Raw genomic sequence first — 23704 nt, 5'->3', positions numbered from 1 at the left:
CTCCATGGAAGTAGGAACCCGACCTGTTTTGTGCCCTGCTGTATCTCCAGCAGCTAGAACAGCTTCTGACACAGAGTGGATGTTTAATAAGTAGTTTTGACTGAATGGGTGAATAAATGAATAAAGAAACAAAAGGTAAGAAAGCTCTGTGTACAGGTTTTGGGGTCCACAAAGGAAGTGTGCCTAATGTACACTTGCAATTAAAATGGAGGAATGATCGAAGGAGATTTCCTAGAGTCAGGTAAAATGTGAATTGAGTTTTGAAGGATAAGTAGGGAAGAGGGAAGAATCCTAGGTAAAGGACCCAGTAAGAGATGTAAAGAGCAGAGGGTAAGAGAGAACACAGCTTGAATGCTCAGGAAATGCAGGCAATCTGGGATGACTCCTAGAGGAGGGGAACAAGGGGAACAAGAGAAAAATGGCTTCTGTGTGGTACAGGAATGGAGTATAGTCTGATGTCGTATAGTGATTTGAACCCTATAGGTGCTAAAAATATCTTCTGTCCAAAGGCCCCCAAGTGTGATCAAAATAATCTAGACTTTCTTTCCGGTAGTTTTCAGTGATACGAGAAGTTAAAAACATTTGTTGGGGGAGTTCACTTCCTCAAAATTCTCTATATATGCCTTGTCCACCCCCTCCCATGCCCACTCTCCAACTAAGATTTAGCAGGCACCTGGGCCCACTACCCCTCAGAACATCCAAGAAGATCTATAATCATAAACCAGCTTCTGATAGGATTAGAGACAGATTCTGTAAGGTAAGTGCATCTCACGTAGCTGTGTTTAAGGTTATCCAATAATTAGTGTTGTTGCTCTACATGATCCAACTGACATTTTAAGTAGTAGACTTCCCCCCCCCCCCAACACCTTTCCATGATAAATGGATTGCAAAAGACACAGTTTCATACATGGATATTTTCACAGCTCCTACAGATGTCAGTTTAGGAGTCACATGTCCTCTGGATTCAGAGGGAGAAAGAGTACACGTTGCTTTGCAACAGGTAAAATGGTCCAAACAAAAAACCACATCCATACCCCAAGGAGTTTGCAATCCCAAAGCAAGTGTTCCATGCTATGGAACACTGCAGAACAATACCCACACCATACAGGCAGATGGAGCGGCTTATGTCCACCACAGCTGGAATGTTTTGTAAACCATCCCCCAAATCATTGCTGGTCTTTGAACACTTCCCCAGTTTAAACTACGAACACCATCTATCATCAGCCAACTCTGAAAAGCCAAATGAAACGTTTAAAAGCAGCCTTGAGTGAAGGTCATATTCCTAAAGGGTGCAGACCTGAAAAATAAAGCTCTCTGATGAGAAGCTAACCACTGCCTGCTCTCAGTGGTAACACATTCTATATCCTTGCTGTGAGAGACAAACACAATTCATGGACTTTTCCGGATAAGATGCTACTAACCAACACTTAAATAAAGGTCTTAGATAAATGTCTTTTAAGGTCAAATAGGCAGGAATTATTCACTTGACTTACGTTCATTAATCATTAAAACCCTAGTGCTGTTAGTGCTCGCCTTGCTGCTAACCTTTGGGAACAATAGATAGATAGGTAACTAGACATTTAAACTAGAGTCAGAACAATGTTTGATTCCCAGCAAGTCACTTCATCTTTCTGAACTCTACTCTTTCGAACTGCAAAATGGGAGTAAATAATGGTATCTACTTCACTAGATGGTTTAAAGATTAAATGAAATACTATATATTAAGTCATTTCCTAAACTAGAGAGTAGTGGATAAATGTTGGAGCTTATTATGTAACATTTATTGTGTTCTCCTCAATCCCCACGGAAGCTCTTTGAATGACCCTGCGAGCGTTTTTATTTGTTAGTGTTTTTTAATCAATTTGTTTTTTAGAACAGTTTTAGATTTATAGAAAAATTGACAAGCTAGTATAAAGCGTTCCCTTACACCCCACACCCAGTTTCCTCTATTATTAACGTCTTATATTAGTATGGTATATTTTACAATAAATGGACCAATATTGGTACCCTATTCTTAACTAGAGTCCAGAGTTACTCAGATTTCCTTCGTTTTCCCAAATGTCCATTTTCTTTTCTAAGATACCATGCAAAATACCACATTACATTTAGTTGACAGGTTTCCTTAGAATTCTCATGTTTGTGACATGTTCCCAAACTTTCCTTGTTTTTAATGACCTTGTCCATTTGGGAGAATAGCGCTCAAGTGTCTTGTTGGATGCCCTTCATTGCAATTTATCTGACGTTTTTCTTATGATTAGGCTGCAGTTATGGATTTCGGGGAGGAAGACCAAAGAGGTAAAGTGCCGTCTACATCATATCACATCAAGGGTATATACTATCAATATGACTTATGACATTGATGTGGTTGATTGCAGCCCATTTGTCTGGGCCAAGAGGCCAGATATCTGTTGAAACGTCATTGTGAATGTTTCAATGAGAATGTTCTTAGGTGAATTTACTATTGAAATCAGTGGGCATGGAGTCAAGCACACTGTTCTTCCCAACGCGGGGAGAGTCAGATTCCGAAGCAGGCTCCAGGCTCTGAGCTGTCAGCACAGAGCCAACACCGGGCTTGAACCCACGAACTGTGAGATCATGACCTGAGCCGAAGTCGGATGCTTAACTGACTGAGCCACCCAGGTGCCCCTGGACATGTTTTCATACATAGAATTGACACGTCTTGTTTAACTGACACTGCTTAGTGTTGCCCCTTTTGCTTCTGACCCCGAGGAGGGAAGTAAACCCAGATGGGCCAGCTGGGAGGAAGCAGCTGAGAGTCCTTGGTCATCTGGTACTCACTCCAGGCAGAGTGGGAGCATCACCGGAAGCCTGGCTGCCTGGCAATAATGTACAAGCCACACAGCTTGGGATCAATTTTACCCTGTTGCATGCTTTGGATACGTCATCTGTACCAAGGGCTGTGAGGGGTAATCATGTAATCCATAGAGTTTTGGGGATTGGAGATAGCACCTGACCCTTGGAATTGCCAACGTGTGATTCTGCTCTTGGTGCATCAGGAGAGCACCCGGACCCTCAGACTTGGAACAAGGAAGACCTTTTGAATTTGTGGGATCAGCAGACGGTGAAGGGGCTGGTCTGTGAAGCGGCGCGCACCCTGCCCTGCTGCGACATTTCTTGCCGACTCAGCAGGCAGCAGCAAAGCTCCCCATGGTGGCCCACACAAGATCTCAGACAGTCCTCATCCCACAAAGGCTGGGGGCAGAGCTCAGGCAGAAGCAATTTCCTGCCCACCCATGCAGCTTCTGTGTGGTCCGTGGTCCTGCCTCACTGGTCCCTTAGCTAAATTATTCCTCTAGGACCTGACAGAAGTACGGTCCTCTGGTTTGAGGGAAAATGTGTCATCCTGCCTGGATATTGAGAGTCTGAGATCAGGATGCCATGCTTGGGTCTGGGGAAATCTCACACAGAGGAGAAAGAGAGTACAAGAGCAAGCTGTTTCCTGGCTTTATGAAGCTACTGCTCCCATGGGCTCTGCCCTAATCACCTCTCCAAGGCCCTGCCTCCCAATACCTTCCTGCTGGGGGCTAGGGCTCCAACACAGGCGTTTGTGGGCAACACAACTCCGTTCATGGCAGAGGGGATCTCAGCTGGGCCCCGCCTGCAACTAAGGATCTCACCTTAAGAAGCCACCTGATGTCTCACTTGTCTCAGCCAATCCGAGCTTAGACAGGAGCATGCAAAACAAACACTTCCAAAATCCCTTGTCCCTCAGAGTGCCCACGCATCCGTGCTGGCCACTCATGACCTGACAGAAGTGTCTCTGTAGGACCCATATGAATGAGGAGGACGTGATGCAAACAAACAAAAATGGGCCAGAAGGACAGCCAGTGGTCACGTATGCAGTTACCTACTGGGAATTCTCCCTCTCCCTGCACCCCAGCTCCAGAAGACCCTCACACCCATCTCCCCCCAGCTTCGACTCTTCCCCATGGTGACCACCTACCCTGAGAGTAGATGCAGGAGAGATCAGCGGAGATGTGTCTCCACCCTATTGGGTCTGAAGTGACCAAACGAAGAAGCAGAAAACTCCTCCCCCACCAATTTACCCAGCACAGGCCTACCTCGTTTTATTGTGCTTTGCTTTTTTGAGCTTTGCAGGCACTGCATTCTGTGCAAATGGAGGGTTGTTAGTGACTGTGTAGGGCGAGTCTACGGGGGCCACTTTTCCAAGAGCATTTGCTGCCTCCAAGTCTCTGCTTTGCTAATTCTTGCCCAGTATTATATTCTTTTCATTATTATATCTGCTATGGTGATCTACAATCGGTGATTACCTATTGCTGAAAGCTCAGGTGATGCTTAGCATTTTTTTAAACACGAAAGTGTTTTTAAGGGGCACCTGGGTGGCTCAGGTGGTTAAGCGCGGACTTCGGCTCGGGTCATGATCTCACAGCTCCCGGGTGGGAGCCCAGTGTTGGGCTCTGTGCTGACACCTCAGAGCCTGGAGCCTGCTTCGATTCTGTGTCTCCCTCTCTCTCTGTCCCTCCCCCACCCATGCTCCATCTCTCTCGTTCAAAAGAAAAATGACTATATTAAAAATGTTAAAAACCATAAAGTGCTTTTTAATTTTGGTATTTTTGTTATTTTTTTCAACATAATGCTATTGTGCATGGCAGACTCCAGTCAAGTGATAACTTTCATTCCCACTAGGAATCCAAAGGATTCATTTGAGCTGCTTGGTAGTGGCATTCATTTTATTGCAGTGTTCTGGACCCAAACTCGCAACATCCACGCATTCCGGAAAATGCTTCTGGGAGATGCCTGTGGTTGTGTGGGATCAGGCACTGCAGCCAGATTTGGATGGAGGAAATGGCGCTGGGCTGTCCCTCCCTTGAGAGCCAAGGGATGACCATGGTTGGAAGGACCGCACTGGCTCTTGGTGAACCTGTAAAGGAGGCGACATGTGTCATGTGCTGAACTCATCCCCCAAATCTGCCCCCTGGCTGAGCTGGAGTAATCCACCAGTTAAGATGCTGGACCACAAGTAAAAAAAAAAAAAAAAAGACTATGATTGTGTTTTAATTAAAATGCAATGCTAAGCCGTGAAAACAAGCTCTCCTATTTCATTTTCATTTCTTACTGTCCCTCAAGTTGCCAGGCCATACATACTCTCTAAATCTGGGAATATAAAGGACCGCCTTTTCCTGCTGAGGACTGAGCCGCTGACCTCGCCACACCAGCATTCTTCTCAAAGCCAGAACAAACCATCCTAAAATCTGTGGAACCACGAAAGACCCAGAATAGCCAAGGTAATATTGGAGAAGAAACCCAAAGCAGGAGATATCACAACCCCGGACTTTAGCCTCTACCATGAAGCTGTAATCATCAAGACAGTGTGATATTGGCACAAAAACAGACACATAGACCAACGGAATAGAACACAGACCCCAGAATTGGGCCCACAAATGTATGGCCAACTAATCTTTGACAAAGCAGAAAAGAGTATCCAATGGAAAAAGGTCAGTCTCTTTAACAAATGGTGCTGGGAGAACTGGACAGCAACATGGAGAAGAATGAAACTAGACCACTTTCTTACAGCAGACACAAAAATAAACTCCAAAAGGGTGAAGGACCTGAATGTGAGACGGGAAACCATCAAAACCCTAGAGGAGAAAGCAGGAAAAAACCTCTTTGTCCTCAGCTGAAACAATTTCTTACTTGACATATCTCCAAAGGCAAATCAAAAGCAAAAATGAACTACTGGGATCTCATCGAGATAAAAAGTTTCTGTACTGCAAAGGAAACAATCAACAAAACTAAAAGGCAACTGACAGAAGGGGAAAAGATATTTACAAATGACATATTGGATAAAAGGGTAGTGTCTAACATCTATAAAGAACTCACCAAACTCCACACCCGAAAAACAAATAATCCAGCGAAGAAATGGGCAGAAGAAATGAATAGACACTTTTCCAAGGAAGACATCCAGATGTCCAACAGGCACATGAAAAGATGCTCAACGCCACTCATCACCAGGGAAATACAAATCAAAACTACCATGAGATATCACCTCATGCCAGTCAGAGTGGCCAAAATGAACAAATCAGGAGCCTATAGATGCTGGCGAGGATGTGGAGAAACGGGAACCCTCTTGCACTGCTGGTGGGAATGCAAACTGGTGCAGCCACTCTGGAAAGCAGCGTGGAGGTTTGTCAAACAATTAAAAATAGAACTACCCTATGACCCAACAATAGCACTGTTAGGAATCTGCCCAAAGGATACAGGAGTGCTGATGCATAGGGGCACTTGTACCCCAATGTTTATAGCAGCACTCTCAGCAATAGCCAAATAATGGAAAGAGCCTAAATGTCCATCAACTGATGAATGGCTAAAGAAGATGTGGTTTATATATACAATGGAATACTACTCGGAAATGGGAAAGAATGAAATCCGTCCATTTGCAGCAAAGTGGATGGAACTGGAGGGAATTGTGCTAAGTGAAATACGCCAGGCAGAGAAAGACAGATAGCATGTTTTCACTCTTATGTGGATCTTGAGAAACTTAACAGAAGACCATGGGAGAGAGGAAGTGGAAAACAAAAAAAGTTACAGAGAAGGAGGGAGGCAAACCCTAAGAGACCCCTAAGGACTGTGAACATACTAAGGGTAGGCAGGGGTGAGGGAGAAGGGAAATTGGGTGATGGGCAGGGAAGAGGGCACTTTTGGGGATGAGCCCTGGTGTTATATGGAAACCAATTTGGCAATAAGTTATATTTAAAAAAACAGTACTTTGGGCGCGCCTGGGTGGCTCAGTTGGTTGAGCGTCAGGCTTCGGTTCAGATCATGGTCTCTCGGTTAGTGAGTTCGAGAGCCACGTCGGGCTCTGGGCTGACAGCTAGGAGACTGGAGCCCGCTTTGGGTTCTGCGTCTCCCTCTGTCTGCCCCTCCACTGCTTGCACTCTGTCTCTCGCATTGTCTCAAAAATAAATAAGCATTAAAATAATAATAATAGTAATTTGTATTATTAATTTAATAATTTTAATTTAAATTATTTAATTAAGAATAATTAAATATTGTAATTACTTGATATTATTTTAATATGTAATTTAATACAACTATATCACAAATAATAATAAAATTAAAAAGTAAATAAAATAAAAATTTTATACCAAAAAAATTATAAATCTTGGAAGGGATCGCAGATCTGCGGAGCCACACCGGGTTGCAGTTCCCACCTCGTCCAGAGGCGGCGGGAAGTCCACCGCAGGACCCTGGTCCTTGGTTTTCAATCCGGTCCGCCAGAGGGGTATAAAGGAGGAGGAACAAGCGCGGCTTCAGCCATTCGTGGGTACAGTTGCGCCGAGCGTCTCGGGGGCGCCGTCTGGGCGGGAGCCGGGGCTTCGGAGCCGTCACGTCTCCAGGTACAGCCATCGGGTGGGGGTCTTCTCGGGGGTTTCAGGAGCCATCAGGACTCGGGGCTCTGCCCTGGGTGCCCTCGCGCGGGGGTCTGCGACCTCAGGTTTCGCAGTTCCGCCCTGGGGTCCGTCGCGGGAGGTGTCCCACCGGTCACTTCCCGGCACCGCCCGGCGGGGTGGGTGCACTCGAGGGGCCGTCAGAGCCCTCATGTCCCCTGGCTCCGCCCTGGGGGCCATCGCGGGGGTGTCCCAACTGTCACTTTCCGGCACCGCCCGGGTGGGGGTGCCCTCGCGGGGCTGTGGGAGCCATCAGGTCTCGCGGTTCCACCACCTCCAGGGCGCCACCTTGAGGGTGTCTGAGCCATCGCGTCTGCGGCACCGTCCTGGGGGCCCTCGCGGGGGTTCGCAGAGCTGTCAAGTCCCGCCGCACAGCCCTGGGGCCCTTGCGGAGGGCGCTAGGAGGACGCAGTGTCCCGCTCTGGGCGTGCTCTCCAGGGTGGGCTCCTGGGCTCCCTGGAGGCGGGCGCCGTCAACCCCCCCCTCCCCCCAACACCCCCACGGGCGTCTTCCAGGACCGCCCGCGCCTGCTGCTGGTAGAACGAGCTCCTTGTGTGAAGGCTGTGATTATCCGGGATGTGTTTGCAGGATGGTGAGTGTCAGGGGCCAGCTTGGCCTTGGAAGCCTGGCTCTGGATCCAGGTTGGAGAGTTCTTGGGGGGGCTTCCGTTTCTGGGCGAGATCTTGAGGCTTATTGTGCTTAGGAGAAGCCAGAGCTGCCTTCTCACCCCCCAACCCCTCCCCCGCCCTCGGCATTGTGCTCAGGACACTTGTGCCCCAGGCCACCCTGGGGAGCCAATGAGTAGGTCAGGGCCAGGTCATCCTGGGGGAACCGGTCTGGGTCACTTCAGCGGGTGATTGCGGGGTTTTAGGACCCGAAAGCTTTCCCATTGGAAAACAGTTTCGAACTGGGTTTATCCACCAAAGGTGGGAGACTTACTGCATGGACCCTGAAGCAGGGGGGCCCAGACCAGGTGGATCTGGGCCTGGTGGGCTGTGAGGCCTGCAGGTGGAGAGATGACCCTCAGCTGTGCGGCGTCGCGGCAGGAGCCACCATCAGAGAGGCTGCGCGACGCCCAGAAAAGCAAAATTGAGTCTGAAAGGCAAGTAAAACTCAAAGGCTGTTTTTTCCCTTCTCCATCTTCCGTTGCAAAGTCAGAATTTTGAGCACTCTAAGTTGCTAAGTTTGTGTTCTGTATGTAGGAGCAAAGAGATTTTTTCAAATTTATTTCTTTTGAGAGAAGGTGTCCAAAGGAGAGGGGCAGAGACACAGAATACCATGCAGGGTCTGTTATGTGTTTGCAGAGTCCAAGGTGGGGCTTGAACTCACCGACTTTGAGGTCAGGACCTGAGCCAGATCTGGAGTTAGGTGCTTAACAGACTGAGCCCCACAGGCGCCCCACAGAGACTTCTCTTGAAGGCAATGCATAAATCCAACCACCTGCAAGGCGCGAGTGAGGAATTTGTCACTGTGTCCGTGATCTCTAGTCTATGTGTGAGGGACGGGGTTGGGAGGGTGCGCAGGTGAACCCAAGTATGGTTGGATGAGCACATGGCAACCATTTTATTTGCGAAAGAGAAAAATTGAGGATGAGCCAATTAATGCGCTTGGAGATCAACGCCATGATAAGTCTTGCCTTCCGGCCTCCGAGTGTCCTGGTTCGAGTGAAGTAAGTCAAGGCATTGGGTTGGCGAGTCGTTAATGTGCTAGTGAACTAAAGTCACGACTAAGAACTTACCGCAGACCCTGGGAGAGGGACCTAAGAGGAGTTCCAGGTGCCAGACAGACAAGGCCTGGGCTATCCTAGACTGCACTGCAAACAAGTTGCTTTCTCTAGGTCCAAGGTGTAGGTTCTTTAAACAGGAAGTGAGATCCAGAGCTTCAGGCATGGGGTTTGTTGGTCCATCAAAGCAAAAATTCAGTTGTTCCCACTGCCAGCGAGCTGGAGGGGAGGTGAAGGCAGCTGCTGGCCAACCACGGAGCTGGGGGAAGTCTGGGCCTGTCTCTGGATGCATCCATCCTTCACCAGGTGTGTGAGAGAAAAGGGAGTCAGGGTGACTTCTGTCTCTTCTGGGACATCTTGGCCATGTCTCTGGCCTGAAACCCTGGCCGTGTCCCTGGTTACCAATGGCTCCTGTTGGGCCCCATCTAAGGAGTTGAAGGTCTGCATAAAAGAAAAGGTCAGCCTGTCAGAGTGTGGCTCTAGGGTGTGGGCAAGCATCTCAGAGAGGCCGAGGTCTGGGCTCATGATGCACATCTGCAACACTGGCTCTTCCTAGTTCCATGGTAGCCCGCCTTTGGATTCGAACTGCACCTTTCTCTTGAGTCCTCCGCCAGCAAGCCTTCCCCTTCAAACTTTGGACTCACCAAACTTCCACAACCACAGGGTCCATTCCTTTAAAGAAATCTCACCAATATTTAGATGATAGATAGATAGATGGACAAATAGATAGATACTAGATATTTAGATAAGAGGATAGGTGATAGGTAGATAGACAGATAAAAGGATAAGATGATAGGTGACAGATAGGTGGAAGACAGCTAGCTAGGTAGCTAGATTGAAAGATACGTGATAGATAGGTGATAGGAAGCTACACCTGATAGGTGATAGGAAGATACATTGGTGTAGATTGATAATTAGATAGATAATAGGTATATAGATAGATGATAGATAGATAGATAGATAGATAGATAGATAGATAGATAGATTACAGGCCCATATGGCCTTGTACTTGTCATGATGAACTTCTGGCTTCCTCCCTGAAGAATTCTCAGGTGGCTTGAACACCAGTTCTGTTCCTGGCCCCAGGTGGGGCATGGCGCCCCTAGAGGCCAGACCAATGGCTAGGGTTCAGTTTAGGTCCTAAGAGGGGACCGGGGATGAACCAACAGCATTGCAAGCTCTCCCCCGTGGTCTGAGTGGGGGGCACCTGATAGGGCACTGGAGAGCATTTGGGGCTGTCTTGAAAGGCCAGCTAACACTGTGTGCAAGGTGGAGGTTTGGGCTCATTGGAGGTTTGGGTATCTCATTGTCTAGGCACAAGCCTCAAAAGCATGGAAATGTCATTGTGAACCTCAGGCTTTCTCGCTGAGCTGTTCCGCACCAGTGAAGTGCCTCAAGTCACTTCTCTCCTCACTCTGGTTTGTTGGACAATCTCAGAGCCAGAGACTTAGATAGGGACAGGGTTCAGTTCCTGAGGGTGGCACAGGGTGTACTGCAAACAGTGCAGTGATCTCCCCCGTGGGAATGGTTGAGAGCACATACCAGGGTGTGGATCAGATTTAGGGTTTGGCTTCAGGGATTGGCCGATAGTCTAGGACAGGCTTCAGCTTTAGCTGGGGATCCCTTTGTGGAGTTCCACCCCAGACATGAAACGTCATAGTGATCTGCTGTATTCTTCCCTGCGAATGTCGTTCAGGTCAGGGGTCTCAAGTCCATTCTTTCTACAGACCTAGGATGCGGGGCCCCTAAGACCACAGCCAAGGTGAGGGTTAGGGTTAGGTTTAGGTCCCTGGAGGAGACAAGGTGAAAACCAACATCAGGGCCGTGTTCCCCCCAGAGGACTGTGTTGAGGGCATGGGATAGGGTGAGCATCAGGCTGAAGGTTTGGGCTAGAGGGCCAGCCGATGATATGGGTGAGGGGTAGGACTGGGTTCAGAATCCCCTTCTGTAGCCCCGTCATTGCCTTGGAAGTGGCATGGGGAACTTCTGGGCTTCTCCCTGAATCATTGTGCCTGGCATGGGCCCCGATTCTGTTGTTTGCTGACTACCTAGTGAGTGGTCCCCCTGAGGGCAAGAACCGTGGGTAGGGTTATGATCAAGCCACTGAAGGACACAGACTCTGAAACAACAGCCATGCAGTGAGTGACCTGCCCAGAGGGCTGAGTTGAGGGTGTGTGTTAATGTTGCAGTCAGGCTTAGCATTTGGTTCCAGGGTGTGGGCAAGCATCTCAGGCCGAGGTCTGGGCTCATGATGCACATCTGCAACACTGGCTCTTCCTCGTTCCATGGTAGACAGTCTTTGGATTCGAACTGCACCTTTCTCTTGAGTCCTCAGCCAGCAAGCCTTCCTCTTCAAACTTTGGATTCCCCAAATTTCCACAAACCCAAGGGCCCATTCCTTTAAAGCGATCTCTCCGATAGATTATAGATAGATAGATAGATAGATAGATAGATAATAGATAGATTGCAGGCCCATCCGGCCTTGCACTGGTCATGAAGAACTCTGGCTTCCTCTCTGAAGAAATCTCAGTTGGCTATGAGCACCAGTTCTGTTCTTGGCCCACAGGTGGGGCATGGCACCCCTAGAGGCCAGATCTATGGCTAGGGTTATGTTTAGATCCTGGGAGGGGACCAGGGATGAACCAACAGCATTGCAAGCTCTCCCTTGAGGTGGAGGGCGCCTGATAGGGCATGGGTGAGCATTCAGGGCTGGTTTCAAGGGCTGGCTAACTCTGTGTGCCAGGCAGATGTTTGGCCTCTGGATCTCATTCTCCAGACACAAGTTCTATTAATAAAAAATATAAAAAAATTAAAAAAATTAAACCTTCAAAAAAAAAAAAAAAAAAAAAGAAATGACCTCCATGCAGGGGAAGGGCTTCTCCCCATGTGACCTATGGACCCCTTGGATCTCACTGCGTGCTCCTGGGGATTCGCCTTGCTTCCTCACCAGAAAACCACCTGGTATTGAGCTCCAGAATTTCTGACTTTGCACTCCCCTGTTGATAGAGCCCTAATGGTATTGAAACTGTCTCCCTTATCACTGTCAGTGGTTTTGGGGAACAGATTTCGTGTTCAGTCCTTTGTGACTGTTTCCACTCTTTCTCTTTCTGTCCAGCTACTTTGGTGGGGAGTGCTTTTCCTGTACTCTCCCATTGTACCACACTATCCCCCCCAACCCTTCTCTGTCCTCTCGCTGCAAAAACAGCTCCCTACCCTCCATGGCTTCTGTCTCCCAGTTCCCCTCTCCAGAGCATATACCTGCTGAATTCTGTGGCTCAAGTTATACAGATTGCTAATGTCAATCCTCAGCTCAATTTCCTAGGTATGCAAAATGGTTCGGAGTTGATGTAGCTGCATTTCAGAAGCTGAGAACATCCATGCTGTTCAGCCATCTTGGCCCCCTTTGAAACTATCCCTCAGTGGGGATTTATCTGATGTGTTCCCTCATAATTAGAAAGGGGTATGGGTTTGAGGAAATACAGAGATAAAGTGTCATTCTTCTCACCTATCAAGGGAGCGTGCTATCAAGATGATATCACTGTTTATAGTGACCATAATCACTTGGCTGAGTTCATGCATGTCGGGTGTCCCTACTGTGAACTGATTCTTTTCCTCCCATTTCCATACTGTATTCTTTGGAAGGAAACTACTAAGTGCAGCCCATGTTCAAGGCTCCTGAAAACAGAGTATTTACCTAAATTATTTAAAATTCTCCTACGTGGAGAGTTGTCTCTTTTCTCCCATTTATTTATTTATTTAGTCATTTATTTATATCGGTATGGAGTTCTAGATATTTGTCTTGTACTTGGGTTAAATCCAATACTAATTTACTGATTTTTTTCCCCCTCAGATTGTTTAAGCTTTGTCTAGTGCAAGCTCTTTCAGTTGTGTCTTGTATACCTGTGACCTGTCCCCATCCTTTTACAAGCTCTTCATTATTTGTAGCACTGTAAGATGTTCTTGTGTATTCCCTGCCACAGCCCTGGGATCAGGCATTTCTCCTAGGATCCTTGCTTCCTTTTATTGGAGAATGGAATTAGAAACCAAGATATGGGTGATAAGTGTGCTCCTTTCTACTCATGTATTATTGTTTCTTGGCTCTACCCAATTACAGTGCAGAAAATATATCTATAGCTATCACTCGGTATATATACCCATGTCTGTCTGTCTATCTATCTATCTATCTATCTATCTATCTATCTATCTAATCTATCTATCTTTCTATCTATTTATGTATATGTATTCTCTCCTCTATATCTAGTATATCTGTGTGTATAAACATGAGGGTGTCAGGGGCTCCGAGACAAAGCAAGTAATGTCAACAAATTTCCTCATTTCTGTTTTTCTGAGAAAGCCTTTATTTTTCTTTCACTTAAAAGCATTTTTTTAAAGTTTATTTATTCTGAGAGAGAGAGAGAGCAAGAACTGGCCAGGGAGAGAGAGAGAGAGAGAGAGAGAGAGAGAGAGAGAGAGAATGAATATCCCAAAGGAGGCTCCATGCTGACAGCAGAGAGCCCATTGCAAAGCTCAGTCTTCCCAAGCATGAGATCGTGACCTGAGCCAAAATCAAGAGTCAGAAGCTTAACTGACTGAGTCACTCAGTTACCCCTTCTTTCACTTTTTAAGAATAATTTTGCTGTCAGGGTGCCCGGTGACTCAGTTGGTTAAGCATCTGACTCTTGATTTTGATTCAGATCATGATCTCATGGTTTCATGAGACTGAGCCCCACACCTGCCTTTGCACTGATAGTGCAGAGACTGCTTGGGATTCTCTCTCTCCCTCTCTCTCTCTGCATCTCCCCTGTTCATGCATGTGCACTCTTTCTCTCAAAATAAATAAACATTTAAAAAACAAAGGAATAATTTTTCTGGATACCGAATTCTATGTTGACTTCTTTCAATACTCTAGATAGTTCACTCCATTCTCTTCTTACTGGCATGGTTTCTGAAGAGAAGTCCAATGTAAATATCACCCTGTTCTATAAGTGAGACACTTATTCCTCTTATTTCTTACCAGAGTTTCTCTTTATCTTTGATTTTCTACACTTTGAATATGATGTGCTTATATAGATATGGAGTTTTTTAAAAAATACTATTTGGTGTTCCTTGAGCTTCCTGTATCTGTGATTTTGTGTCTCTCTTTGATTTTGGAAAAGTCTCAGCAATTACTACTTCAAATATTTCTTCGATTCCTTTCTCGCCTTTCCTTCTGATATTCTAATTATGTTTGTGTTATTCCTTTAGTAATTGTCTCACAGTTTTGGACATTCTGTTCTTTTTCATTCATTCTTCGTTTTGTGTTTCGGTTTTAGAACTTCCTATTGACTTGTCTCCATACTTGCTGAGTCTTTTCTTCCTTCTGTCCAGTCAACTGATGAACCCTTAAAGGCATTCCTCATTTGTTACTATACTTTTTATTTCTAGCATTTGCTTGTAATTCTTTCTTAAAGAAAGGAAAGATCTTTCCATCTCCCTGCTTACATTACTACTGCTTTCTTGCATGTTTCCACTTTTCCCATTTAAAGCCCTTATCATATTGCATATATTAATCTTTAACTCCCCTGTATAATATTCCCCAAATGTGCCATATCTGAGTCTGGGTCTTATCCTTTCTTGGTCTCTTCTGTTTATTTTTACTTTTAGTATGCCTTGTAATTTTCTGTTGAAAGGTGGATGTACAATATGGAGTAATGGAAACTAGAGTAGATAGGCCTTTAGTGTGAAGTTTTATGTTTATCTGGTTAGGGGTTAGGCTGTGTTACAGCTGTAGGTGTCAAAGAATAAAACTTCCAGCATCTTTGGTTTTGTGTTCTCTGTTGTCTTTGGGTTTTCCTAGAGAATAATTAAAGAGAAGCTGCCGCCTTTTCACAATAACCGCCTATTATTTTGCACGAGTGATCTTGATCCAGTGTTAAGATGTGGTGGGAAAGGAAACCTTGGGTAGTTGTATGATTAGGTCTCAGTCTTTTTTTTTTTTTTTTTTAATTTTTTTTTTTTTCAACGTTTTTAATTTATTTTTTGGGACAGAGAGAGACAGAGCATGAACGGGGGAGGGGCAGAGAGAGAGGGAGACACAGAATCGGAAACAGGCTCCAGGCTCCGAGCCATCAGCCCAGAGCCTGACGCGGGGCTCGAACTCACGGACTGCGAGATCGTGACCTGGCTGAAGTCGGACGCTTAACCGACTGCGCCACCCAGGCGCCCCAGGTCTCAGTCTTTTAGTGAGCCTGTACCCCTGGGATATGATCTTCACAGGTATCTTTATTTCAGTTCTCCATTCTGGGGTTTCAGGAAAGGTAGAGAGGGCCAGAGATAGGTATTACCCTTCCCTCAGGTTTGTTAACTTCCCATAAAACAGTTTCTCTTGAGGGCACGCCTTGTTAAGAGCAGAATGCTGTGGGGGGGTATTTCAGAATGGCTACTTTCCCCTCCTCCTGCCGGAAGCACTAAGGGATTTTCCTCCCGTCTTTCGAAAACCTGAGAACCTGATGTGCGACTCCTAGAGGTGAAACTCACAAAAGCATGGGGTCCCCCATAAGACCAGATCCCCAGGAGTTTTTAATTCTCAACTAGTTCTCAACTTACTTTTATTTGGTTCTCAGTAATTTTAATTCCCAATTAGTGCCCCCAACAATTCTTAAATTACGGTTTAAAGTCTTCGTGTCAGCAACTTCTACTTGTGAGATTCTGCTCAAGTAAGCTGTGTTTCTCTCGGTCTGCCACTCCAGTGTTGGGGGCAGCACTCTGCCCTGGGACCTCCGTTCTCTTGTGGATCCTGGAAGAGTTTTGATTTCAAGCTGTCTTCTTCTTGTGAGAACGGGAGTGAGGACTTCCAAACCCCACATGCTGGACTGAGATTTGGAAGGCTACAATCCATCGCCTCTAAATCACGCAAACAATGTGGCTTACGCTGAGCACTTGCCTTGCTTTGGGGAGTCGTTTTGGTTAAGTGCAAGGCAGCGGGTGTCTAGATGGCTAGCCTTAAGGAAACGCCTTAGGTGCCGAGTCACTGGGGACACGGTGTAAAGACCTGTGTTGTCACAATTCATTGCTGGAAGAAATAAGCATGGCCTTTGTGACTCCACTGGGAGACAGTCCTTGAATCCTTGCACCTGGCTTCCTCCCGGCTTTGATCTCATGCCTACTTCTTTTGCTAGTTTCCCCTTCTTTTCCTTCCTTGTAATAAATCTTACTGAGAAGTATGACTACATCGTGAGTTCTGTGAGCTGTCTTGGGGGATCAGTGGGCCTGGGTAGGTCAAAACAAAACAAAGGAAAAGAAAAGAAAACCAGCAAACGTGTTTGGATTTTGATAGAGGTGTCGTTGAAACTGAAGATCACTTTGGGGAGTGGTTCATCTGAACAATATTAAATCTCCTAATTGATGAAAATGAAGATTTTTTTTTTCCATTTTATTCAGGCCTTTTAAAATTTCCTTCAGCAATACATTACAGTTCTCAGCGCACAACTCTGTTGTCTCTTTGGTACTTTATTGCTATTTTATTCCTTTTGATGCGATTGTAAGTGAAATTGTTTTCTTAATTTCATTTTTGTAGTGTTCATTTCTAGTGTATAGAAATGCAACTGCTTTTCACATATTGCTTTTATACCCTGCAACACTGTGGTGTTTGCTTTTCAGCACCAATGATATGTCAAGTTTTTTTTTTAAATATATAATATGCCAGGTTTTTTTGGGGGGGGGAGGGCGTGAAATCTTTGCATGTGTGTGTTCCAATCACACTTTATTTGTAAAAATAGGCTGTAGCTAACTGATATCTGCCTTAAACGAAAAACCTGGGGATAATTTGCTGTGACCATGCACAGACGCACTGAGGACACAACCCAGTTGTGCTTCTCACATGAGCAAATAAGCCCTTTCTTCCTCCATTACTGTCTTTTCTTGCTTCATAGCTTAAGAGTCATTTTCTTATTTTTCCTTTATTTAATAAAATGTAAATATTTAGGGTATAAAATAGTATCCTTTGATATACATATATATATGTATATACATATATATACACATATATATGTATATATATAGTTAAATGATTATTACAGTCAAACCAATTAACACATCCATCTCACATAGTTACTTTTATTTTTTGGCAGTGAGAGCATCTGAGAACTACTCTTTTTTAATTTTTTTAACATTTATTTATTTTTGAGAGACAAAGAGAGACAGAGCATGAGCAGGAGAGGGGTAGAGAGAGAGGGAAATGAATCTGAAGCAGCCTCTACGCTCTGAGCCCGATGTGGGACTCGAACCCACGAACTGCGAGAACATGACTTGAGCTGAAGTTGGACACTTAATCAACTTAACCACCCAGGGGCTCCTGAGTGCTACTGTTCTGGCAAATTTCTAGTACGCAGTACAATATTATTAACTATAGTCAATCTGATGTACATTAGATCTCTAGAACTTGTTCATCGTGTATAACTGAAACCTTGCCGCCTTGACCATCCTTGCAACTGAGAATTCCACTTGTTCACAGTGAATTCAGCATGCTAGTATTTTGTGGAGGTTTTTTGCATTTTTATTCATCAGGAATATTGGCCTGAAGTTTTCTTTTCTTGTAGTGTCTTTTTCTGGCTTTGGTATCAGGGTATTTTTGGCCTCATAGAATTAATCGGGACATGTTCATTCTTCTTCAGTTTTTATGGGAGGGGGATGATTTTGAGAAGGATTGGTGAATCCTTTTGAGAAGGATTCAGCCCCAGGATTTTCTTTGTTGGGGGTTTTGTGATTATTGATTTGATCTCGTTACTATTTATGGGTCTATTCAGATTTTTTTTACTTCTTCATGAGTTAGTTTATGTTGATTGCATGTTTCTAGCAATTTGTCCATTTCACCTAGTTAATCAAATTTTTGGTGTATAATTTATCACAGTATTCTCTTATCCTTTTTATTTATATATAATTGGTATAATCACTTTCATTTCTGATTCTAGTAATTGAAGTATTTTTCTGTTTTTCTTTTTTTTGGTCAGTCTTGTTTGTCAGTTTTGTTGATTTTTTTTTTTCAAGGAACCAACTTTGGTTTCATTGATTTTCTGTATTGTCCTTTTATTCTCTCTTTTATCTGTATCTGCTCTAACCTTTACTATTTCCTTCCTTCTACTAGTTTTGAGTTTAGGTTACCCTTTTAAAAAATTCCTTAAGATGTACAATTAGGGTATTGACTTGAGATCTTTTTCAGTGTGTGCATTTACAGATACAGATTTCCCTCTCTGGACTACCTTTGTTGCAATCCATGAGTTTTGGTATGTTGTGTTTTTGTTTGTCTTTGACTAAAGGCATTTTCATTTTCCTTGTGATTTCTTCTTTCACCCATTGGTTGTTTAAGCGTGTGCCATTCAATGTCCACCTATTTGTGACTTTTCCAATTTTTCTTCGGCTACTGATTTCTAGTTGCATTCCACTGAGATCAGAAAAGATGTTTTATAAGACTGGAATCTTTTAAAATTTATTAAGATTTATTGTGTAGCCTGGGGAACCTGGGTGGTTCAGTGGGTTAGGCATCTCACTTTGGCTCAGGTCATGATCTCTCGATTGGTGGCTTTGAACACCACCTCGCTCTGTGTGGTGACAGCTCGGAGCCTGGAGTCTTCTTCAGGTTCTGTGTGTCCCTCTCTCTCTGCCCCTCCCCGGCTCACACTCTGTCTCTCTCTCTCAAAAAAATAAACATTAAAAAAAAAAAACACAGCAAAAAGCCTTATTGTGTAGCCTAACAAATAGTTTATCCTGGAGAATATTCCATGTATTCTTGAGAAGAATGTGAATTCTTCTCTTCTTGGGTAGAGTATTCTGTATACGTCTGTTCTGTATGTATACAATTGGTTTATAGTGTTGTTTAATTCCTCTGTCTCTTTATTTATCATCTCTCTGGTTGTTGCATCCATTATTGAAAGTTAGGCATTTTAGGGGCGCCTGGGTGGCGCAGTCGGTTAAGCGTCCGACTTCAGCCAGGTCACGATCTCGCGGTCCGTGAGTTCGAGCCCCGCGTCGGGCTCTGGGCTGATGGCTCGGAGCCTGGAGCCTGTTTCCGATTCTGTGTCTCCCTCTCTCTCTGCCCCTCCCCGTTCATGCTCTGTCTCTCTCTGTCCCAAAAATAAATAAAAAACGTTGAAAAAAAAAATTAAAAAAAAAAAAAAAAAAAAAAAGAAAGTTAGGCATTTTAGTCTCCAACTACTATTGTAGAAAAGTCTATTTCTCCTTAGGTTTTTGCTATATATATTTTGGGGCCTGTGTTGTTGGTGCCTGTGTGTTTATAATTGTTACATCCTCTTATTGTGTTGAACCTTTTATTAAGAGTCTCTGTTTCTCATAACCCGTTTTGATTTAAAGTCTATTTTCTCTTTTTCCTTTTTAAAAATATTTTTAATGTTTATTTATTTTTGAAAAAGAGAGAGAGAGAGAGAGAGAGAGAGAGCGCGCGCGCGCAAGCATGAGTGGGGGAGGGGCAGAGAGCGAGAGACACAGAATCCAAAGCAGGCTCCAGGCTCTGAGCTGTCAGCACAGAGCCCAAGCAGGGCTCGAACTCATGGACCGTGAGATCACGACCTGAGTCGAAGTCAGACGCTCAACCGACTGAGCCACCCAGGCGCCCCTAAAGTCTATTGTTTCTGATAGTAATCTAGCAACCCAGCTGCCTTTTGGTTACCCTTAGCATGAGATATCTTTTCCATCTTTTTACTTTCAATTTTTTGTGCGTACCTACATCTAAAGTGAATATCTAGCATCTGGATGGAGGATGTATTTAAAAAAAAAATTTTTTTTTTCAACGTTTTTTATTTATTTTTGGGACAGAGAGAGACAGAGCATGACCGGGGGAGGGGCAGAGAGAGAGGGAGACACAGAATCGGAAACAGGCTCCAGGCTCCGAGCCATCAGCCCAGAGCCTGACGCGGGGCTCGAACTCACGGACCGCGAGATCGTGACCTGGCTGAAGTCGGACGCTTAACCGACTGCGCCACCCAGGCGCCCCTGGAGGATGTATTTTATCCAACATTTCAATTTATGTTTTTCATAGGACAGTTATTTTCATTTAACAAGTTTACTGATAAAGAAAGATTTACTTCTCTTTTCCAATTTGTTTTTGGTACGTCTTTTATGCTTTCTGTTCCTCAGTTTCTTTATTACTGCCCTCCCTTTTCTGGGTAGGGTACCGCTTTGATTCCCTTTTTAAAAGTTATTTCTTAATGACCTTAGAGATTACAATGAACACGTAACAGTGTGTTTTACATAATGTTGAGTTAGTTTCAGTAGTGTATACTCCAATCCTATACATCTCTATTCCTACTTCAACTATTATTGTCTTGTGCATTGCATAGCCATTAATATTGATTTAAAATCATTGTGTTCTGCATTTGGCTATTATATAGGAAGAAGAGAGAAGTTGCAAACGATACGAAAAGTACAGTAATACTGGCTTTCATATTTACCCCTGTGGTTACCTTTACCAGTGTTCTTTCCTTTTTTCTTACGACTTGGAGTTACTCTTCAGTGTCCTTTCATTTGAGCCCAAGAGATTCTCTTTAGCGGTCCTTTTTTTTATTAATAACTTTTTAAGTGTTCTTAAAATTTTATTTTTGAGAGAAACTGGTAGTGGGGGAGGGGCAGAGAGAGAGGGAAAGAGACAGAATCTCAAGCAGGCTCCACACTGTCAACGCAGAGCCTGATATGGGGCTCAAATCCACAAGCCATGAGATCCTGACCTGAGCCGAACTCAGTGCTCGAGCTTCTGAGCCCCCCGGGCGCCCCAAGGGAAATCAACTCTTCATTGTAGAGTGGATCCTTTGTAGGTGATGAATTAGTTTTCTCTTCCTGCTTTCTAAATTCCTTCTTTGGGTTTCAACAAGTTGACTGTAAAATGTGTCGTGGTGTAAATCTCTTTGAGTTTATCCTCCTTGGAATTGATTGATATTCTTGGATGTGTACATTCATGTGTTTCCTCAGACTTGAGAACTTTTGGGACATGATTTCTTCAAATATTTTATCTGCCCGTTCTATCTCTCATCTTTGGAACTCCGAAAATGAGAATGTTGATGAGTTTGATGATGTCCCACAGACTCTGTTCATTTTTATTCATTCTTTTTTCCTTCTTTTCTTCGGGCTGCATAATTTCAAGTTCACCAATCCTTTCTTCTGCTTGCTCAAATCTGATGTTGAACCTCTCTACTGAGTGTTTTGTTGTAGCTATTGTACTCATCAGCTTGAGAATTTGTTTGGTTTATTATTAAATTTCCTATGTCTTTATTGATATTCTCATGTTTTTCTTACATCATTTTCCTTATTCCCTTTAGTTCTTTGTCCAGGGTTTCCTTTAAATTCATTGTATACCTTTAAGAGAGTCGATTTAACATCTTTGACAAGTAATTCTAATATTTGGTCTTCCTAGAGGATGATTGCTTCCAAATTCTTATCTTTTTCCTGTAAATCAGCTGTTGTTTGCCTGTTTCTTTGTATGTTTTACTATTTTTGTTCAAAACTCAACATTTTGAGTGTTGTGTAATTCCGAAAATATAATCCTCTCAGCCCTCAGTGATTGCTAAGTCTTGCTTGTGAAGGGTTGGATTTATCCATTTGTGACTTTTCCAAACTTTTTTTTCCTTTTTCTGGTAAAGTGTCTATTCCTCATTGTATGTAGTAATTGAAGTTTATGTTCTGTTATCTCTGTGATCAGCCAGTGGCCTAAAAACGATTTTCTTAAATGTCTGACTCCCAACGGGGGGGCGGGGGGGCGGGAATATTGCCTTTTTAAATCTCCTGGGAGCTGCTTCAGCCTTTGAGGGTTAAAACTGTGGCTGTCGGCCTTTGTGCTGGCCCCTCAGTGATCAAAAGGAGCATCGGCACTAAGAACACACAATCTGGATGTAGGGAGGGGAAGGTCCTTACTGCCCACCCTGGCTCCAGAAAGCTGTACCAGGAACAAGTTCAGCTTCCCCCACTGCCTCCTACCAGGAGGATGGGGAGTAACACCCCACAAAATGCTGAAATTTGCTAACATTTACCAGCCTCTTCATCATCTTTTCCCCTGGGTGTTGCAAATGTTTGACTGACTCTATAGCGTTCTAGAACATTTGATTCAGACAATTCTGCCAGTTCAATAGCTGTTTAGGTGGAGGAATGGATCTTTGGAGCTTCCTACTCTATCATTTTCTTTCCGTATGTAGGTTTTTATTTCCCTTGAGTAAATACCTGAGAGTGAAATGGGAAGCATATGTTTAATTTTTTAAGAAACTGCCAAACTGCTCTCCAGCATGGTTTCCAAAGTACCATTTTAAACAATCCCACCAGCAGTGTATGAGAGTTCGGTTGCTCTGTATCTTTACCACTGATACATATGGTCAGACTTTAATTATAGAAATTCCGGTAAGTGGGTAGACGTATCCCATTGTCACTTTGATTTGCATTTCCCTAATAACTGGTGATGTTGAACATATTTTCATATGCTTTTTCCATCTGCGTTTGTTCTTTGGTGAAGGATCTGTTCAATCTTTGGCCCATTTTTACTTGGATTGTTTGTTTTTTTCTTAGTATTGATAGTAGAGACGTCTTTATATAGTCTGAGTGAAAGTCCTTCATCAGATATTTTCTTTGGAAATATTTTCCCCCAATCTTTGGTTGGCCTTTTCATTCTTTTCATTATTATTATTTTTTAGAGAGTGAGAGAACGAGAGATTGGGGGAGAGAGGTGGAGGGGGAGAAACAGACAGAGAATCTTAAGCAGGCTCCACGCTCAGTGAAGAACTCAGTGTGGGGCTCCATGCCATGACCCTGGGCTCATGACCTGAGCCTAAATCAAGAGTTGGACTCTTAACCGCCTGAGCCGCTGAGGAGTGCCAACCTTTTCATTCTTTTGACATATCTTTCAGTGACTATTCTTCATCTCCTGTTGATTATTCTCAACAGGTAGACTATCTCATTTACTTATCAGAAAATAGTAGAGGAGCAGTTTTGCAGGTGAAGAAACTAAGGCTCAGAGTTTTCCACTTGCACATGACCCCCAAAGATATGAGAGTAGGATATGAAGAAGGGGCATTTACAGAGTACTTCCCAGCCTCTATGTCCTGTGATGTTTTTTCCCAGCAGTTGCCTCCTCGCTGCTGTGGCTCCAGCCTCTGCCAGATCACCCTTCCAGGATTCTAGTTTTGCTGGGGGACCCTAAACACCAGTTCTGGGACCACCACTTCCCGCCATTTGTCCTTCTAACCTAGTGATGGCAGCGGCCTCCTGCTGTTACCGATCCCTGGTTTGACTCCTAGCTTCTCAGCTCTTCCATCACCTGTGCAACCGACGGCATGCATTAAATTCCTTTTGTTGAAATGTCAAAGGAAAGAGAGAAAGGGAGGGAGGGAGGGAGCTAGATGGAAAGAGAGGGAGAGAAAGAGACAGAGAATGAGGAATTGGGAACATTTTCCCGATAAGGGAAACAAGTGATCTTATACATTCAACTTGCATATATGGAAGTGTGATGGTGTAATTGCAAACTGATTTTTAATTTTTAAATGTTATATTCAATTTTGAGAGAGAGAGAGGGAGAGGGAGAGAG

The 23704-nt window shown here is 44.2% G+C and overlaps 1 protein-coding gene across 1 annotated transcript in view; it reads left to right on the top strand.

The window, feature by feature from the left end:
* Positions 1-7274: 7274 nt before the first annotated feature.
* The window catches only part of LOC131494850 (cytosolic 10-formyltetrahydrofolate dehydrogenase-like), a 51203-nt gene continuing 34773 nt past the window's right edge, over positions 7275-23704 (top strand). Inside the window, exons 1-2 of the mRNA XM_058699563.1 lie at positions 7275-7379; positions 7946-8022. The gene's annotated coding sequence lies outside the window, so the exon portion shown is untranslated. The remainder of the gene's footprint in view (positions 7380-7945; positions 8023-23704) is intronic.

Source organism: Neofelis nebulosa, chromosome 14 (assembly GCF_028018385.1).
Source record: "Neofelis nebulosa isolate mNeoNeb1 chromosome 14, mNeoNeb1.pri, whole genome shotgun sequence".
Classification (NCBI taxonomy): Eukaryota; Metazoa; Chordata; class Mammalia; order Carnivora; family Felidae; genus Neofelis; species Neofelis nebulosa.
Note: the sequence above shows the minus strand (reverse complement) of the source record. Positions and strands in the feature narration are given on the sequence as shown.